Source organism: Nannospalax galili, unplaced genomic scaffold (assembly GCF_000622305.1).
Source record: "Nannospalax galili isolate Female #2095 unplaced genomic scaffold, S.galili_v1.0 scaffold725, whole genome shotgun sequence".
NCBI lineage: Eukaryota > Metazoa > Chordata > Mammalia > Rodentia > Spalacidae > Nannospalax > Nannospalax galili.
Window position 1 is genome coordinate 365,343 of NW_008353058.1, and position 20,643 is coordinate 385,985.

Consider the following 20,643-nt stretch of genomic DNA (forward strand, 5'->3'; position numbering starts at 1 on the left):
TAAAGAAGAAAAGGATTGAAGATGGAGAGGCAGCACGTTGCCAGGGAGTGAGAGCCAAAGACATATGACCCTCGAGAGCTAGTGTCAGGATGTCCTGAGACGTCAGCGGAATTTGAAAACAAGGAGCAAGTTTTTCAGGAATTAAGTGTTTCCTCAACTGGATGACGAGCCCACAGGAAAGGCCTATTCCAAGGCATTCCAAAAGGTGGTAGAATACTCTGATGTGATTCTGGATGTTCTAGATGCCAGAGACCCATGGGGCTGCCGCTGTTTCCAGATGGAGGAGACGGTCTTGCGGGCAGAAAGCAATAAGAAGTTGGTCTTGGTCTTGAACAAGCTTGACCTGGTTCCCAAAGAAGTTGTGGGAAAGTGGCTGGATTACCTTCCAGTGAGCTGCCAATTGCCTTCAAGGCCAGCACACAGCATCAAGTCAGACACTTGGCCCGGTGTAGTTGCTGCTGAAAAGCAAAGCCCGCTTTGGAGCCGAAAACCTCATGAGGGTCCTGGGGGACCATTGCCGCCCTGGTGAAGTGCACACCCACATCCGTGTGGGTGTTGTCGGCCTTCCCAATGTGGGGAAGAGCAGTCTGATCAATAGTCTGAAGCACAGCCGTGCATGCAGTGTGGGAGCAGTTCCTGGTGTCACGAAACTCATGCAAGAGGTCTACCTAGACAAGTTCATCAGGCTGCTGGATGCTTCAGGCATTGTCCCAGGACCCAACACAGAGGTGGGCACCATTCTGCATAATTGCATCCATGTGCAGAAGCTGGCGGACCCTGTGACCCCAGTGGAGACCACCCTGCAGCCTGCCACTTGGAAGAGATTTCCGACTAGTACGGTGTCTCTGGATTCCAGACTACTGAACAATTTCTGATTGCAGTGGCCTACCGCTTGGGAAAGAAGACGGGAAGCATATATAGTCAAGAACAGGCTGCCAAAGCTGTCCTGGCTGACTGGGTGAGTGGGAAGATCAGCTTCTATATACCACCACCACCTACCCACATTCTGCCCATCCATCTCAGTGCTGAGGTTGTCAAGGAGATGACTGAGGTCTTTGCCATTGAGGCTACTGAGCACGCCAGTGAAGACACCCTGGAACGCTTGCCTGTGGGAGAATCTGATGAGCTGTTGGGTGACATGGATCCACAGAGATGGAGATCAAGTGGATTTTCCGATGCTGAAAATAAAGCCATTGAAAATAAAACCACCGTGTATAAGATTGGGAACCTCACTGGGTATTGTACCAATCCAAACGGTCATCAGATGGGGTGAGCTAAATGCAATGTAGACCACCACTGTCCTAGAGACAACCTCATAGTGGATGTCAGTTCAGTGGACCGTCGCCTGATATTGCGGAGGATACCGGAGACAGACCTTCTTCAACAAGGTCAAGTTCTGGCATCTGCCCCGAAGAATAAGAAGAAATTGTAGCAAGCTGTCTGATTCCATGATGTCTATCCCCGACCTCTCTGGCAACGCAACGGCTGTGCTGGTGACTGATCAGCTGGTCTTCTTCATCTCCCATCCAAACCATTGCTTCGGCCTGATATTGCGGAGGATACTGGAGACAGACCTTCTTCAACAAGGTCAAGTTCTGGCATCTGCCCCAAAGAATAAGAAGAAATTGTAGCAAGCTGTCTGATTCCATGACGTCTATCCCCGACCTCTCTGGCAGCTGCAACGACTGTGCTGGTGACTGATCAGCTGGTCTTCTTCATCTCCCATCCAAACCATTGCTTCCTCTGAGATGGGAGAATGCAGGTGGAGTGTGAGTCTCCCCGATGCACCTGTGTATTCGAGTATCTCCCATGCTGTGTCCCTCCTGCCATGGTGCTTCCATACTCTCCAGTCAAAAAAAAAGTCTCATGGTCTGGAGCTGCCAAATCTAACACCCTCTCTCATATCCTTACTGTTTTTTAAATGAATTTTTGTTTGTTTTTGTGGTACTAGGGATTGAACATGTTAAACAAGAAGCCTGCCACTGAGCTGTGTCTCCCAACACTTTTTGGAGAAAGGCTCTTGCTACGTAGCCTAAAACTTGTAATCTCCCTGCTTCAGCCTCCCAGTTGCTGTGATTACAGGTTTTTGCCACCATTCCCAGCTCCCACTGTATTTTACAAGATAAATAAAATATCTGAACAGTCCAGGAATTGTGACATCAAGCCTGTAATCCTAGCACTTGGGAGGCTGAGGTTCTAGAAGGGCTGCAAGTTTTAGGTCAGCCTGGGCTACCTGGTAAGGCCCTTTGTCTCACAAAACAAAACGAAACAAAACAAAACAATCAGCAGAGTTCAGGTGCTAATAGTTTATTCCCTGATCTCAGTTCCTGGGCCTCTGTGTGTCGGGCTGATAAGAGTTGACCTCACAGAACATTATGAACAGCTAGAGGCTTAGACTGCTGGGACATCTAGGGGTCCCTGGGAGGGCTATGCTTTTTGTAACCACTCCACAAAAGGTCTCAGTGCCAAGGCATTCCTGCAGTGACCTTGACAATGCATCTTCCAAGTCAGTAGGCTGGTCCTCATCTGGGTAGCATAGGACTAGAGAGCGATGAGTCTTCTGTGTCTCTGGAGGTCTGGGGATAGGGTTAAGGGAACAGGCAGGCTTGGCTAATACTGAAGTGTGATAGGCACTATCTTGTTTGCATAAAGAGAAAATGACTGGGTGACCAGGGAGGCCGAGTGCTTTGGGGAAATCTCATCTTGGTATTGTTGTGAATTTGGAGTCATCCTTTTTAAATAGAATACTCTGGGCTCTGCCTTCATGTGATCTTGCAAAAAAAAAAAAAATAGTAATATTGCTAACTTTTCTCATGGGCTTTTCTTTCAAGTATAAAAGAACAACAGTAACAAAGAACCAGTCCATGGAAATGGCAGCCAAGATTTATTTGGCTGGAATAACACACCACTATTAGACTGAAAGCTGCAGCCTAAAGTCCGGAAATGTACTAGACTCTAGTAAGCGTGGTGGGTACCCCACGAATAGGTGAATGAGAGCAACAGAAAGATTTGGAACTGGAAATTAGAACTAGGCTCTTGCGTCCTGATTAAATGTTCTTTCTGTAAGAAAACATTGATCGGGGGCTGGAGAGATGGCTCAGCGGTTAAGAGCACTGACTGCTCTTACAGAGGACCTGGGTTCGATTCCCAGCACCCACATGGTGTCTATGAACCGTCCTTAACTCCAGTTCCAGGGGAATCCGAAGCCCTCTTCTGACCTCTGCAGCACTGCATGACACGGGTGCACTCACATACATGCAGGCAATACACTCAGACACATAAAATAAAATAAATAAATAAAAAAAAATTTTTAAAAAGAAAACATTGACCAACAGAACTGTTGCTGCCATTGTCTCCTTCCTGATTCCATGGAAGCTTTTCCTGAATTAACCCTTCCTGGCCATGGGAAGCAGAGAACTTTGTTTCTTTCTGAAAATTGAAAACATTTCTATACTGAATGTTTTATCAAGTAAAATTTCTGCAGAGAAGCTCAGAGATAAATATGGCAATCATGTTCCCATTTTTGTGTACCAACTCTATACCTGACATACATTTCAACAGCCGATTTAAGTCTGCCTGATCGCTCTTTGGGGAGAAATTCAGATGAATAAATATTTCAAATCTCCTACCATCTAAACCATAATGCCAATATTTACAGTGGATAAAGAGTAAATAATGCACAGTCTTTGACCTCATAGAAGTCATTATTGTAAAAGTTTATGATCTAATTCTTTTTAAAGAGATTTTATTTACTATTTTTAGGTTACATAGATGAATATATTGCCTGCATTTGGGTTAGTGCACCATGTCGTGCAATGCCCACAGACATCAGAAGTCATCAGATCCCCTGGAACTGGATTTACAGATGGGTGTTAGCCACCATGTGGATTCCAGGAATGGAACCCAGGTCCTCTGCAAGAACAGTCAGCACTCTTAACCTCTGATCCATCTCTCCAGCCCCCATGATCTAGTTCTTCAACCACATTTGTCCTCATTTGGGGACAAATACTCTAAAAAGAGTAGCCTGAGGCATCAGCTATTTTATCACACAAGGATTGGGTCATAAACAAGTCCAGTTCTATCCCATTACAGATCTATGTGGGCTGAGGCGATGGCTCAGTTGGTCACGTGTTTGCTGTGCAAGCATAAGAATTTAATATTAGAACTCACCTTTAAAAAGGCAGGCGTGGTGGTGCATGCTTGTCAGCTCTGCCCTGTGGATGCAGAGACAGGCAGATAGATCCCTGATGCTTCCTGTCATTCAGCCTAGCCTACCTGGAAAGTTCCCGGTCAGTGAGAGACACTGTCTGAAAAAAGAATCTAAACAGTAGACTGCCTGTGGAATGACACTCAAATTGTCCAGTGACCTCCACATGTGTACACACATTCATTCAAGGGCAAGAGCACATACATGTGTGCCTGCACACACATGAACCTGCTTGCACACATAAGACGATTATAGATATGAAAACCTTTTTATCTTTTTTAAGGATTTGTTTTAGCGTGTGTGTGTGTGTGTGTGTGTGTGTGTGTGTGTGTGTGCCTATGTCTATGTATTGGTGTGAGTATATACCACATCTTGTGGGTATCTGTAGAAGGTGTTGGAGCCCTTTCAAGCTAGAGTTACAGGTGGCTGTAAGCTGCTGGATGCAGGTGCTGAGAAACAAACTCTGGTCCTTAAGTGATACTAACCCCTGGGCCAGGCTCTAGTTCCCCTTTTTTAGTTATCTATGCTCTGAGAATGTCTTATCTGTGTACACGTCCAGTTCCCACAGCTTCTCCCACACCCACTCGACATCCCTCTCCTTGCTTCATAGCCTCAGTTTTCTCTTCATAACCCACCGAATCCAGTTGGAGCTGACTGATGAGCATGATTTAGGGCCACCCACCAGTGCACACACAACCCAAGAGAGGCCACACCCTTGAAGAGAACTGGCCCTCCCTCTACAGCAGCCAATGACTGCCAAGCACTCAGCGGGGGGTAGGGCCTCAAAGCCTCTCCCCCTCCATGCTAGGGTGACGACTGCCTTGATCTTGAGTAGGTCTTGTTCAGACAGTCACAGTTGCTAGGAGTTCACGAGTACATGGCCCTGTCAGGTTCAGAAGACACCGTCCCGCAGCGGTCCTCTACCCTCTGATCTAGAAACAAACTCTGGTCCTTAAGTGATACTAACCCCTGGGCCAGGCTCTAGTTCCCCTTTTTTAGTTATCTATGCTCTGAGAATGTCTTATCTGTGTACACGTCCAGTTCCCACAGCTTCTCCCACACCCACTCGACATCCCTCTCCTTGCTTCATAGCCTCAGTTTTCTCTTCATAACCCACCGAATCCAGTTGGAGCTGACTGATGAGCGTGATTTAGGGCCACCCACCAGTGCACACACAACCCAAGAGAGGCCACACTCTTGAAGAGAACTGGCCCTCCCTCCACAGCAGCCAATGACTGCCAAGCACTCAGCGGGGGTAGGGCCTCAGAGCCTCTCCCCCTCCATGCTAGGGTGACGACTGCCTTGATCTTGAGTGGGTCTTGTTCAGACAGTCACAGTTGCTAGGAGTTCACGAGTACATGGCCCTGTCATGTTCAGAAGACACTGTTCCGCAGCGGTCCTCTACCCTCTGATCTGAGCAATTTTTCCATCCTTTCTTCCATAATGTTCCCTGAACTTTGGGGGAGAAGGGGTGATATAAATATCCCTTTGGGGCTGAGCACTTTGTGGGTTCTTGTTCCATGAACCTTGATGACTTGTGTGAGTCTCTGAGTTGACTGAAGTAAGAAGCTTCTCCAATGAGGGGTGAGAGTTACACTAATCAGAATGGTAAACATTTAGAAGGCAGTTTGATGCTGTGCCCAGTTAGCAACGTAACAGCAGCAGGTTCCTCCAGGGCATATGTATGACTTCCCCAACCGCGGTGTCTTAGCCAGATTTATAGTATCAGTTACCAGAGCCTTCCTGTGGAGTGGCTCTGAAATCGGATCAGAAAACTGTTGGTTCACCCCATAACATTCATGCCATTATTGTACCAGTGGGCGTTAGATATGGAAACCTTTAGAAAAAAATTTTTTTAAGTATTTATTCCCATTTTATTTATGTACTTTTTTAATTTATTATTTTTATTTTATGTGTATGCATGCATTGTCTGCATGTAGGTAAGTGCACCTGTGTCATGCAATGCCCGCGGAGGCCAGAAGAGGCTCTTGGATCCCCTGGAACTGGTGTTACAGATAGTTGTTAGCTGTCATGTGGGTGGTGGGATTTGAACCTAGGTCTTCTGCAAGAACAGTTAGTGTTCTTAACTGCTGAGCCAACTCTCCAGCCCCCTGAAAATAATTTTAAGCACAAAAACGTCACAATGTGAGTACATACCCACATGATAGCATTTCCTTTGTGTTTTGGGAAGAAGTGACCTTGGAAACAATTTATCAGCAATCTACTAAATCTACAATCTTCTCCTTGTGGAGTCCTCAGTCCCTGGGAAAAACTTTTTGCACTAAACCTAAAAATGATAATGTTTTGTGGGTTTTATTGTGGTTGGGATAAGTGTACATGTGTACGTTGTTCGAGTCAGGGTCTCACTATGTAGCTCAATTGGTCTAAAATTTATAATCCTCCTGCCTTGGTCTTCTGACTGCTGGGATTACAGGCTTGCGCCATGGCACCAAGTTTGGAAAAGTATTACTTTTCAGGGGGTCATTGGTCCTTGTAACTTTGGAAGTCACCGTGTTCTGCAGCAACAGCCTTTTGGTGACTAGATGCTCCAATGTTGTCAATGTTTCTCCCTTTTCTCAAAGACAAAGCAAGATACTCACTCTCTCTGGGGAAACTTTATCAACAAAGTTAACCTTGGAAGCATATGTTATTTTCCTTGTGAAATTAATTTGGCTTTTTTGGCATTATTTTTGAGGTGCACAACATCTTGGCAAGTGCTTTGGTTTAAAACTCTATGTGATTTGGGAAAAGCACGTTTCAGAATGTTTAATTCAGCGATACAAAAGACACTAATGAAATACGCATGTATGAATTTTATATCATATTAGTTCCTTCTTTCTTGAAATCTGAATAAAAGCCAAACATCTGGATTATGTTTGAAAAGCCTGAATTTCCAATTTTCAGAGAGATCCAATCTATTTTGACATTGCACACTTAGTCTTAACATTTACAGTGTGCTATTAACATTACTGCAATTGTAGAAAAAAAGTCCAGATTTAAACAAACTTGGTGCCTCCTAATGCTAAAAATATATCTATATTTGAAATGATTACTGCTGTGCAGCCACACACGTCTATAGTTTAGGTGGCATCAGCAATTCCATTATAAATACTTGCGCTGAACACACTTGTAATTCAGCTATGAAGACACAGGCGTAAGCTTTGACATAAAACCTCCTGCGATTGTACGTTAAAACAACAAACGATTCCTTTATTGCTTGCTTTGAGCAACTAGCTATTGACTTAGTGTTTTAGTTTCAAATATTGAAAATCTTTCATCATTCCCCAAAGATTTGGTAGCCCTCATCCTTGGAGGGTTTAGTCTTCAAATCTGCACCACCAATAACTATTTTCTGCATTTATAGATAGCTGGAGTGATTTTGACAGCTCAAGCAGTGGCTATTTATGGTGATAGTTTAGAGAAGTAATTAAGGATATGATTAGTTCATCTCATTCTGTATCATGGTTTATCTAACAGAATCTGACTAGTCCATCAAGTTTTGTGATAGAGGATATCTACACCAGAGGTCAGTGCAGTCTGCAAGCCTGTTGCAGGTGAAGCTTGACAGTCGTTAAGTCGCAAATGGACTTTAATTGACTACACTTGACATTTTATTCAAGCATTATTAGGTAAATTTATAGCTTGTGTTAGGTAAATTTGTTATTTTGCTATATATGCAGAACTGATAAAGTCTGAAAATTTCCCTTTGCTGCTTTTACTTGGCTTAAGAAAATACAGTAACATATTGTACTTAACCATATAAAAATAAATGTGTTTGGAGATGCTTATGTAGGTTGGAGGGCAGAAAACAAGACACTCTAAAACAGAAACTTTTTAAAAAGAGAAACTCGTTTCATTATAATTCCTGCTCCTTATGTCTTCCCAGCTCCCACTGTGTACTCGAACAGATACTACACACTTGCATAACTATTCTTACTATGTGCTGACATGACATTACAATAGCTCTGATACGATGCCTCATAATGAAACCATAATTAGAACAGTTGTGATGTATTATGGCAACGATCCACATCCTCACTGAAGTGCACTGGAATGCAGAGAAAACCCATTGAGATGTGTAGATTTTGAACGTAATACAGCATAACCATGAAGTTTCACAGCCGTGAAGAGGGATTGCCATTATACCATGCTGCTGGTTGCAAGGATCATGCATTTGTTAGATATCTGTTGGAGAAAGTTCTATATTTATAGAAGGAAAATTTTGAGAGAAGTATTTTCAAGTGCATGTGTGTGTGTGTGTGTGTGTGTGTGTGTGTGTGTGTGTGTGTGTTTGCTCTAAGGCTTACAATATACATCCTTAATTTACTCTTGATACAGAGAAAAAAAGATTCTTATTAAGTATAGTATTCTACAGAAAGTGCCTTGTCAAAATAAGGGCCTGACTATACAAATTCTATAGTGAAAATCTTTCTAATGTGTATATCAAATGAAAGAACCTGACAGGTTTCATCAGACCTCAAATTGAATAAACTACCTTTCTACGGTGAGATAAATTGAAGGTGCTCACGGAATTTTTTATTCCTCTTGCTCTTTCCTTCTGTTTTCTACATTTTTTTTGAGCTTACATCATGGAACTCACTTTCCATGTGGTTGTTTCTTTGTTCCATTGTGAGCCCAGGTTTTTCTCCATCAGAATCTGATCTAACTCTTGTTCCAATAAGTTATAACCTCTTCATGGGTGGTTTTTGTCTTGTTTTTTTTTTTTTTTTTTCTACATAGAATAATGTGATTGATACGGCTGATCTCATAAATGTGGGTACAAAGACACTCAACTTCTAAAACAGGAAGTTTAGACTCTAACATCAGGCCAAGCTTCATTCAACTTCATAAAATACTCCAGCCAGCTAGTCTGCTGGTATCTGTCTGACCTCACGGGACTGAGAGGTGGTCTCTGCCTCCTGTGCTGTGTCCTGTTTAGGCTTTGGGCTTTGGTTCTCAGTCTGACCTCTGAGGTCAAGTGAAACAAATTACTATCTTCTATTTAAGAGTTCTGTAACACATAGTCTGCAGCAAGCTCTTCTCTTCCCACTCTGAACTCTGATTTTCCCTTATCTGAATACCTTCAGTTCATCAACGGCTTTTCCGCTGGGGGAAAAATCAGAGTGTCGCCCTTCCTGAGTTGTCTCCTTTGGACATTACTACACTGTCTTGATCTTGTTTGTCTTGATCCAACCCCAAATTGTTTCCTTTTTCTTTACTATCTATCTTCTGATGTTGAACCTAAAAGCAGTGGAAGCCTTCCATTCTTTATGTAGTCTCTAAAGTTATTATCTTTTTGGTGAGGCTAGGGTGGGGTGAGGGTACCTAATAACTCTGCCATGCTGGACATTGTTATTTCTCCTTTTCAGATTTTTCATTATTCTGGCCTTTTACTCCCTTTAGAGTCTAATATCCTCATCTGAAAGAAACAGCAAGAAGTGGTTCCCTGTGGATTCAGACCAAGTCAGAAACATGGTGTAGTTTGTATAGTAAAAGGTTTTAATGTGGGGCTGGAGAGATGACTCAGCAGTTAAGAATACTGGCTGCTCTTGCATAGGACCTGCGTTCAACCTTCAGTAAGATAAATCTTTAAGGACTGATGCCTTATGTGATAGAAACAGGCACCCAAAGTAGGAAGTGATGAGGAAAAGAAATCCATACATGGCGGCTGACAACAATCTGTAACTCCAGTTCCAGGGTACCTGACGCCCTCTTCTGGGCTCTGCAGGCATTGCACAACATGGGTGCAACTATAAATTTGCAGGCAATACACTCATATACATAAAATAAAAATAATAAAAATATTTTTAATGTTTTAATGTAACATACAATTACGAAATTTTTACATAAAATGTGTATCTACTGACCTCACTTAAAATAACACACCTAATGTTACTAAAGCCTTTTTGAAGCCGTAGTCCCACATGTGGATCGTTGGCATAGCTTTAGGATACGGAAAGACGTCTCTCCCATCCATCACAGACTGTACTTCCCTCTCCTGTCTTCTGTGGTTGGGATCAGATTCTAGAACAATTACATTTGTGCATTGTTTTACTTCAAGTTGGAAAAACAGCTCTCATTCACCCTCAGTACTGGCCGTAGCTAGAACGAGAATGAACGAGATGGGCGTGCTCTTTGAACGAGAATGAACGAGAGGGGCGTGCTCTTGCTTTACTCATCCCCTTTCCATTATCTGCCAGGTGGTAGTGTGTTAGAGCTAGCTGCTGCTGTTACAGAAACTGTGTTCAGCAAAGAACCAAGCGCCACTTTTTGAGTTGGAGAACTCGGGCTTATTTCTGCTGGTAGACCCGGATGATTTAGTGCTCCGAGCCCCGAGTCCTGAGCCAGGGTTCCTCACAGATTTTATAGCCTTTTTTCCCCCAATGTCGTCTCTCAACTTCTACAACATTGGTAGATTCAAACTCAGCTTACATTACTATCAGCCACAGATGAACTACATAACTCAGGACCACCACGGGGAAATTCCTTCTCTGGTTAAGTGGTCAGGCACATGTATAGAATCAGATATTGAGGGCAGAAGTTAGAACATTGTTTGACGGGATTTTTGTAAACCTCCAACAAACAGGGTACCTGCAGATAGATGTTTCAGCAGATAATTGCCATAACCATGTCTCAGGATAACCCTGTGTCCTTTGTGTCTCCGTTTTCCTCTGTTTTAGTTTAATTTCCTCTTTTAGGAAACTCCGAGTAAATATCCACTATAAAAAAATCACTACTGTGTTCTAAATTACAAAATAGGCATAAAAACAGTGTTTCTTGTAGCCAATAGTAACATTAAATGCATGGATACGTATGGCTCTTCCTCATCACTTCCCCCGTTGGGTGCCTGTTTCTATCACATAAGACACCAGCCCTGAAAGAATTATCTCACTGAAGGTTGGATCTTAGAGATCTACTTGCCTATTGCCTGGGATGTAGGTTCGGAAGAGAAGCCCATCTGTATGGCTTCTAAGTGTGATGTAACAAACCAGATCAAGCAGTTTAGGATAAAGGGGTCAAACATCAGGCCTGAGAGTATGGTAATGAACAGTTCCATTAAAGACAAGATCCAAGTTGTCCAGTTTCATTAGTTTTCCCAAATTGGCCCAGGAATTGGCTAACTCCTGTCTTTTATGCTATATTTTCTCTTCATTTTTGGACTCTGTCCCTAACTATCCCAGACTTGTTTGCATAAAAACAATATTCCTCATTTAGAAATAGACAATACCCTCCCTTTTTGGTGGTGAGGAAGTTCAGACACCTTCTATTTTGTAGGACCACCCCTGCAAGAGAATCTACTTGACACTGTAAGTCTACCAGCGTATCTACCTTTTCTTCTGTTTCTCTTGTGAATTTTGTGTATAACTGGTTGTATCTGTCACTGGAGGTTGTTATCCCAGCCATTCCCATGCCCACCCTCACTGTTACCCCCAAAAGAATTAGTAGAGGAATGATTTGGATAGCATTATTGGTTCTGTCGAGTACAGGTACCATAACGGGTTGGTCCTCAGGTACAGTATCTGTTTGGGGAGTAACACAGGCCAGGGCACAGGTCCCTGTCCAATCAGAAAAAGGCATTGGTAAGCATGTTCCCCACATATACTGAAGGACCTGTCTGGAGCCTGTACCATGAGTTGCTTTGTAGGGAGGGGCTATATGTGTGATGTTAGTCGTGTTATCACATTGGTCATTTGTAAGGCTTCCAACCTGTGTTGTGCCCTTAGGATTTTGGAAACACCATAGGGCCTTTCCAGGCATGAAAACATCTGTTAATTTGGGCTTTGTATCTGATAGGCTCAGGTTTCCTGAGGAGAGGATAGTGTCATTGACTGGGATGACAAAGGATTGAAGCCTTCCAATGGTCAGACAGAGCTAGTAGTCCTTTTCTAGGTCAAGATTTGATGAGTTAAGGAGCTGATGAGTGGTGTTCAAAAGTCCAATATAATCTTGTAGTATATGGTACTTGGAGCTGGAGAGCTCGACTCTGAAGGGTCTTCCTGTGAGCTTTGGCTCCATTATTGCTTTATCAATTATGAGATTGTCCTCAAAGCTGGGATTGAAGCTGGGTCTGGGAGGTGGCCTGTTTCTCTGCAGGACTCCCAGTGTGTTTGAGGGTTGGGCTTTTTCCTGAGTTTTCAAATTGAGGCTCCTCCTCTCGGTCTAGTGGCAGCAAATGAGGCAGTTAGGACCTGACCTGGTTACATTGATCTTTCTAAATGCCCTGTGAAAACTGGGCTTAATACATGAACTACAGAGCCCATCACTGCATGGGAAATAAGATTTACAATGACGTGGCAGATGCAAAGAGCTTCCCATTGGTCTAGAACTCTGGGGGACACAGACGGCCACAAGCGGCAAAAGATTCCCAAGAATGTGCCCATTATAAACATTGCTAAACATAGTAAGGCGAATGCTACCTTTTCTTAGCTGGTTCTAGCCATCTGGGGCTGCTGCTCTTAGGCCTGTACAGAACACTAAGGCTATCGGTACCTTTACGCTTACAGGAACAGGATGGCATTATTGAACGTGTCTCCCAGTATTCCCAAGAATGTGTCCAGTATAAACATTGCTAAACATAGTAAGGCTGGTTCTAGCCATCTGGGGCTGCTGCTCTTAGACCTGTACAGAACACTAAGGCTATTGGTACCTTTACGCTTACAGGAACAGGATGGCATTATTGAACGTGTCTCCCAGGTGTCCCCTCTTGAGTTCCTTAAGCTCTCACCTCACATTGGCCAGTCAGTTTCCAGGTCTGTAACTACAGAATCCTCAGTCTTCCAGCATGCATGGACTGACCAGCTTCCGGTATATTCAGAGCAGGGCTGAGATCCTTGGACGGAGTCCTGTTGTCTCTACAATGTGACTGGGAATGGCTGATCTGGATGTGGTTCTGTCATTCAGGTCTATTCTTCTGGAGATGTGGTGCACTTTACCTCGGCGTGATGAATCTGTGGGGTGTCTTTTGCAACTTTTACCGCAGTGGGAGTCGCCAGTGTGAACGCTAGTCCAGACTAGCTGGAGTGGCTTCTTTTTCTGATCTCTACCTCACATTTCATCTCCTGGTTGATAGGGGTGCACCCAGTTTGCCAAGGGAATGGGGACCCTTCCTAATGTCTCCTGGAGGATGTGGTATAAAGTCTTCTCCAGGGCTAGATGTCTGGACAGCTCTAAGTCTATCCATCGGGAATCTCTTCTCAACATTCCTCATGATTGAGGGAGTCTCCCATAGAAGAATTCGAATGAGAGTAATCAGAAAATCTTGGGGTGTGTCTCACATCGTAGAACCAAATACAAATCAATCCAGAGCACTCAGGTCTTGGCTACAGTAGTTTTTAGGTTCTGGTTTTCTATTTTCAACTTTCCCTGAATTCTGTGGTCTACAAGCTGCATGAAGCCTTCATTCAGTTCCTAAAGTTTTAAATAATGCCTAAAGTATTTCAGAGAAAAAGGCAGGCCTGTTATCTGAGCCTGTCAAGAGTGACAGTCCATATCCTGAAATAGTTTCCCTCCGTAGGGCTTTGACCACTGCCCATGTGACTGGAAAGGCTTCAGTCCATCCTGAATAGGTCCAAACCAACATAAGCAGGTATCATTACCCTCGACGAGCTTGGACTTCTGTGAAGCTCCTCCAGATCGTCAAAGGGCATCTTCTGGTTTTTTGTACTCTTCAGTTGGGTTTTTGTCTTTGGTCAGCATTGTTCTGTGCACATGTTATACATCTAGTGCTGACTTGGACACATAGGGTTGGACGTTTAGGTTAAGAAGTAAAAGTGGCACAGTAGGCTTTCCAGAACTTTCCTTAAGTGTGTTAGTTCATGATATTGTCTTAGTAACTGAGCTTCTACCTTACCAGGGATTGAAGGTCTATGGTCTGAAGGTCCAACCAACCCTTGGGGTTCCTCTTTAATATGTTTTGGAGATGGGGGTAATCCTGATGCTAAGAGGGTCTTTGAAATGTGTTGGCTCAGGGCTGGCGGCAGCATGTGGTTGGTTGGCTGTCTCCTTACTGCCTGATCAGCCAGTCCATTTCCTTTGCTGATAGGATCCATCCTCTCTTTTCAAGTGGCTTGGCAGCGAATCACTGCCACTTAGGAGGGCTTCCAAATTGCCTATAACAATCGAAGGACTTTTTCCTTATTTTTGTTTCCTTTGCTGATAGGATCCATCCTCTCCTTTCAAGTGGCTTGGCAGCGAATCACTGCCACTTGGGAGGGCTTCCAAATTGCCTATAACAATCGAAGGACTTTTTCCTTATTTTTAATTTCTCCCCAATCTCCTGCTATCAATACGATCCTTTCTTTATAGATGGTTTCGTGAAGATGTGAGGCAATGAAGGCATACCTCAAAGTAGTGTAGATGTTGGCTCATCTTCCTTCAGCCTGCTACAATGCCCAATGAGCACCTCTGACTCTGCTCACCATGCCAACCCTGGGGAAGGCCTCGGCCTCAATGACCTCTCCACGGTGGTCAGTAATTCTACTTTGTGTTATATCCACTTCATGGATATAGCTGCTCCCATGGGTAAGCAGCTCTCATTCAGGGTTCTGAAGGGAAACCTCAGACAGGTCTTACCTGCTTGAACAGACTTCATCCATTACCTCTTGGCAGTCGTGATTGGGGGATCCTCCTTCAGTTGGCTAGAAAGTGGCTGGGTTTAATGCTCTCTTGCTTTCAAGATGGATTTGTGAATTTCACAAAGCAGTCCTTGCTAGTGGGTCATTCTAGCACTGGTGGCCATTTATGCCCTGGGTTGTTCATTAGAGCAGCAACACATGTAGGATTTTACATTCAAGTTTTACCCCAGTGTGAGTTTGTCAGCCACTCTGACACAGACCATGGCAGCAACTAGAGCCTGGAGTCAAGGTGACCAGGTCCAGCCACTAGGTCCAGCTGTTTGGATAGACATGCAACTGGATGTTGTCAGAGCTCAGCTGTCTGACTGAGGACCTCCAGGGCATTTTTATCACACACGAAGAGGTTAAAGTCTGAAGTCACGTGTGGTAGGCCCAACACTGGGGCACTGATTGGGAGTTTCTCTACTTGTTTAGGTCCCCATTTCAAGGGGTCTTTACCAGACCCAGCTGTGATGTCACACAGCGGCCTGACAACTTTTGAGTAACTTTGTACATCCATATACAGCAGAATCCAGCCTCCTCGAGAAACACACAGGCCTCTCTCTTGGTTTTTGGTCAAGGTATTAAACAGATGGCCTGCTTCTCTCGTGCCCACGTGCCTGACGTCCTTTGGAAATGATGAACCTGAGGTATTTTACCTTTTGTCTGTAGATTTGGGCCTTTTTCCATGACACTTTATTTCCCGTGGCAGAGGGCAGGGTCAGCAGGGCTCTAGTACCTTCCCAGAAGTCCTTCTGAGAGGGATTAGCCAGCAGTAAGTAATCCACATGCTGAACAGGGTACAGTTTACAGTCTCTCCATGAAAGGCAGTGAGATCAGAGGTCAGTGCCTCACCAAACAGGGCAAGTGAGTTTTTGAAAACTTTTAGCAGTCTGATATATCCTGGATATGTCTTCCTCCCAGTTTGTGGATCCTCCCACTCAAAGACAGAGACTGACTCACAGGTGACAGCCAGAGGCAGAGGAAAAAAGTGAACCAACCCACAGGAATGGGTAGGAAGCTCAGGAGGGCAGAGGCGTTCCAGACCACCTGGTGGAAGAAGCTCAGTGTGTTATTGACTGCTCAGAGGTCTCAGACAGGCTGGTATTTGTCTCCTTGGGTTTCTTTACTGGTAAAAGTAGGGTGTTCCAAGGGGACTGGTGCTCAGTCAGAATCCCGGCACCATGCCGATGTTGAATGTGGTCCCAGCTCCCTAACGTACTGTTGTCTAACTGTGATGGCTCCTGGTCAGGTCCACTACAATGGGTACATGGCTCTTGGAAGACCTGGGACTGTTTTTTTTCTCTCCAAAATTTGGGAGACTCCCCCAACAGGGTAGTCCGGTTTTTATTCTCCTTCTGAAGACCTGAGGCACTGTCATTCTCCCAGGCTGCTGTCAGTCATAATCAGGGCAGGCAGACTTCTCAGGGTGAGGCTTGCGGGTTTCCTGGGGTCTGAAGATGATTGTGCCCTGAGCTTTATTAGCATGCCTCTGCCCAGCAGAGAGACTGGGCATTCTGGTGAGTACAGGAACCCGTGAGGGCCACGAATCATGACCCTCTTACTGACATGATCAAGTTTTGCAGAACTAGTGGTAATTTCAGTTCGGGGGAGCTCTCATGATAGTAGTTGTTCTGCCTGTCAGGGAGGCCATGGGCATGGTCACCACATAATGCTCAGCCCCGTGTCTACCATAAAATTCATTGGTTGGACCCTCACCTTCACTGCGACCATAGGCTTCCACAGGCCCAAGATCATGGAAGGAGCCCAGTCTTTCCAACTCTGGCTCTGTACCAGCCAGCCCAGTGAGGCCTTGAGTGGTCTGTTTGGGCTGGTCTTTCCTTTGATTGACTTTTGTATTTTACAAGGGATCAGCCAATTTCATCAGTAGGGTTCCCAAGAGCAGCTTCCAGTAGAGACACTTGTTCCTCCTCTACTTAAGAACCACCCTTTGGGCATCCTGCTTGCAGTTCACAAACGTTTTGCTCCTGACTTCCAGCGACTGAATGGCATTCATGTCAGCAGAGCCTTCCAGTTTTGGGCACTTATGGTGAATATTGGTAGAGGATTGCACCGTGAATGCTGCATTGATCAAGAGCTGGTTTCCCTGTGCCTCAGGATCAAAAGGGCTGCACACTCGGAATGCCCACAAAGTTTCTCATAGAGCTCTGTCGGTGAGTCACCTAGTTTCTGAAAGGACCTCTGCCATTTTGGACATGTCTGTTGGCTTTGTAGACCCATCTCTCGGTCCTTCTAATTTAGCCTGCTGATGCCCCTTGAGAGATTCTCTTCTGTCCTGAGAGTCTCATTCGGGTCCAACAGTTGGCGCAACCTCTCAGGCCCACGCTGCATGTTCTGGCTTTGCATCCAGTGCTCGTCCTTGGAGCAAGTTTCTGCCCTCAGCCAGGATGTGGCATCTTTCCTCAGCATTCAAGAGAGTTGAGAAGAGCTGGCAATGGTTGTTCCATGTTGGTTAATGAGTGAGAAAAATGGATTCAGGCAGATCAATCATCACCTAAGGAATTTCTGAGTAGGCTGCTGTGTGTTGCTTCTAGTTAGGAGCTCTGTCATGCTGAAAAGTTGGTAACAGAAGACGGGATGGCCTGGTTGAACTGTGCTGTCATCACCAATTTGTGGAAGGCCCTGGCCACTCTGAGGGGCATTGGAGGGCTGCAGGCTGTTGGCTCAGCTGGTTCCTCAAGTGGCACTTCTTGGACTTGGGTTTGACATTGTCTCAGGGGAAGGTGTGATGAGAGCACTGACGGAGGACTTGGTGGTTGCGGGTATAGAGGTTGCCTAGGGGCCAGCGGAGCTGTAGGAATGTATGGTAGTGGTGAAGGGCTTCTTATTCTCAGCCCCCTTTGCCTCCTCTCCTTTGTTCTTTCCCTGAGTTGATTAGGCTACAAGCACTTTGCGCGCTCCCTTTCTGTTGGCACAGAGCTGGGCCCAAGGGAATAGCAGGACAGCCATTTGCAACCGGGAGTCTATATATGGGAACTGGCCTGGGGTCCAGGGGTCCCTGCCACTGCCTGACATACAGCTCTGACAGCAGGGAGACTAAGGTTCCTTCCATGGGCCCCTCCACACCGAAGGTGGGCCATTCCACTTGGCATAGATTGTGGCGCTCCTCCAGGGTCATCTGAACTCCAGTCTTCAGAGAAACCCTTTCTGAAATTCAGTCAAAGGCGGTAGTCTTTGAGGATTCCCCACTCATGGTGGACTTTCTTGTAACCTAGGTGTCACTGACACCTCCACTTATCAAAGGTTTTGAGTCCCCTGCAGGCTTGGACTGCTAGTGGGAGAAAATAGGCCCCCACAGTCAGTAGGGCCAAGGGAAAGTGTTCTTGGCTACCTGTTCTAAATGCCAGGGTGCAGTGAGGTATGTAAGGCATGCTCTGACAAAGCCTTCTCAAAGACGAAGAGGTCTCTAGGTATTTATGAGGACTAGATGTACAGATAAGGACTATTGCTGCATTCCACCTTGGACCTAGTGACCCCTCAGGGAAGTGGAGATCTCTAAGAAAAAGTCAATGGGCAGAGAGGGCAAGAATCTGGGGAAATGGTGAATCTTCAGATTAAATCTCTGTGCCTGGGCTGACCATAGAGAGTGGAGATCTCAAAGAACAGATTTCCCAAGCACCTGGGTCAGAGGGCTCTCTTACATATATGTCAGTCTTAACTCCAGTAACCTGTCTCATGTTCCCTCCCTGCTTCAGTGACACAAATTAAAACAAGGGTGGATGCCTCCTCCAGGGAAGAGACCATTCAGCTATTCAACTGGCTGTGTCCCAAAGGAAGTTAGGTGACTCTTGGCAGTAGTGGACTTGGCTTGACGACTTACAATCGGACTCTAGTCTGATGTCACCTTAGATTGTATACCATACACCATAGTATGGCAGATGAGCCCACTCAGACTCCCTGGTCTTTATGGGACCTTAAGGGACCCTACCATGGAGTCACAGATTTGTGCCTGAACACAAACACATCAGGCTGCTCAGCCACACATTCATACCAGGAGTATTTAAACATTGCTTCCCCACTTTAGGGAGTTCCCTGATACCATGGGCCCTCTTTCAAGTGACCCCCCCTGTGCAGGTGTTTCCATTTCCTACTGAAGTGTACTCTGGCTGATTTCCTAACCTAGAGCTGGGGTTTCCACTCCAAATTGCCCCAGGGCATAGTAAAGCATCTTTTGAGAGGTGATCAGATGCCCCTTTTGTCCATAAGGATAGATCTGACCTGGGTCCCAGGATCTTACCTTTTTCCTGTGGCAGCCTCTTGTTCCTGGTGAGTTAGTCTATACCAGTCAGGACTCAGCTGTTCCAGGGATCAGAGCATCAACCTTAAACGAGACCCGGAAGATTGTCAGGTTGTTCACCTTCCATATCATCTTGATGTATCTTTCCTAGTCCTGGCTGGATCTCGGATCCAGTAGCTCAAGGGACGAGTGTGATTGGAATCTGACTAGGCCTCCAAAATATTGTTGAAAATGTCATCCGGTAGGGAACCACGCCCACTGGGAAGGTGGGAGAATTCAGGGTTATTTCTGCTGGTGGACCCCGATGAGCCAGTGCTCCAAAATCCTGGATCCTGAGCCAGGGTTCCTACAGCTTTTATGGGCTTTGTTTTTTACCTTTTCAGTATTATTCCTCAACTGCTACAACATTGGTGGATTCAAATTGTAGTTAAGGTGATCATCAGCCACAGATGATCCATGTGACTTGGGACCACCGAGGGGAAATTCCTTCTGTGATTAAGTGGTCAGGCAGAAGCAGATACTGAGGGCAGAAGTTAGAACATTTCTTTAACAAACAGGGTTTTTGTAAACCTCCAACAAACAGGGTAACTGCAGACAGATGTTTCAGCAGATAATTGCCATAACCATGTCTCAAGATGACCCTGTGTTCTTTGTGTCCATTTTACTGTTTTAGTGTCATGTCCCTCTTTTAGTACAACTAGTGTTCTAAATTACAAAATAGGCATAAAAACAATATTGCATATAGCCAAAAGTAACATTAAATGCATAAGTGTGTGATTCTTTTCCTCTTCCTTGCTAGTTAGTGAGAACCCTTTGTTAAACATTCAGGAATTTTCCAAGAGTAACAACCATTGGTAGCTCGGAATCTTCCCCCAGCAGGAGTACCTTATACTACAGAAAGCAGCAAACACTACAAATAAGACTCTTTTTCTTTTTTCTTCCAGAGAATCAATTAATTAATTTATATGGATATACATATGTGTGTATGTGTGTGTGTGTGTGTGTGTGTGTGTGTGTGTGCATTTGAGTTTATGATATCTGAGCTAAATTGTTCATTATTTTTTATCAATTAATGAGATGAGTTTACTCTGGCGATATGTCCTGGTCAATATGTCCTATTTAGGACAATCTGGTCAATACATCCTATTTAGGTTTTCCTTGTTTATGTTGTTAAAATATCAAGTGAGACTGGACCAAACACGAGGATGATGGCATGACCTATCCATGGTGATCTTTACATGTGCCATATCATAGATTCTCTACAAAAACTCCCTGTGCTTTCTGCTTCTAAGTGACTACATCCACCTGCTCACTTTATGCTGGTGACAATCTAATGGAAGTACATGTACCTAATCCACGAATTCACCATCTTACTGTAGGGATTTCCGTCATTAGATTCTGGGTGTATGTTGCTAGAAATTTAATTATGTTTAAAATCTGGTTAGGAGTGTAGTAAATAACTGACTGGGATTGCTACAAAATTGCATTGAGAAGGTAATAGGATTGGATTTCTACACAAGGTGACACTCAATTAAAATTTCCATAGATCCAGTGAGTTACCCAGT

General features: G+C 44.7%; 1 protein-coding gene and 1 pseudogene across 1 annotated transcript in view; both read left to right on the top strand.

The window, feature by feature from the left end:
- Akap6 (A-kinase anchoring protein 6) overlaps positions 1-20,643 on the top strand; it is a 451,429-nt gene that overhangs the window by 334,210 nt on the left and 96,576 nt on the right. The gene's annotated exons all lie outside the window — the stretch shown is intronic.
- Positions 22-1,701, top strand: LOC103747792 (annotated as a pseudogene).